Genomic DNA, 781 nt, shown 5'->3' on the forward strand with positions numbered 1-781 from the left:
CTATCTGCTGAACACGATGTACCACGTGTAGACCAAGAAGATACAGAAAGCACTATTTATTGTCACTAGAAATACTTTACCTTGTTCTAACATATGTATTACCTATTTCATAGTAGTTGTTTTATTCAATTTTAGCTTTAAAAATACCAGAATTTGCACAAACCTTACATTTTGACTGATGACATCAGATATGATTCAATATTAATCAGTCAATTGCTCAGTACAATAATTTTCTCAATATAAAAATACAAAGAGAGGTGCTCATATTTGAGTCATTTAGACATAAAGACACCTCCAGCCACGTCTAAAAACTTATACGTGATGTCACCAACAGATGTACGATTCTTCCTCTGAACCTCTTTCCTCATATTCTGATCTCTCCAAGAATGGGATTATTTATAGCGACTGGCGGATAAAACAAGAGTCAGTGATGGTGGATGTTGGAAGGGGGGCGGGTACAAAGAGCTCTGTGGGGTCGAGACATCGCCGCCGAGGGATGAAGAGGATGAGGAAGGAGGAGGAGGAGGAGATGGTACAGTAGAGACGAGGGCGGGGTTTCTTTCTCTCTTTTTTTTTCTCTCCTCAGAAAAGAAGCCAGCTACCACCAAGCAGCAGCAGCCGGCGCATGTCCTGTAGACTCTCCTGACAAAACATGAGCTTGCACACAGAGAGAGGAAGGAGGGAGGAGAGAGGATGGTGATGAGAGGGAGCCGCTCCTGCCTCATGATGCCATCTCACCTTCCCCTGTGCAGCCTGTCGATCCTCCTCTTGTAAGAATCTG

This window comes from Poecilia formosa, unplaced genomic scaffold (assembly GCF_000485575.1).
Source record: "Poecilia formosa unplaced genomic scaffold, Poecilia_formosa-5.1.2 Scaffold25, whole genome shotgun sequence".
NCBI lineage: Eukaryota > Metazoa > Chordata > Actinopteri > Cyprinodontiformes > Poeciliidae > Poecilia > Poecilia formosa.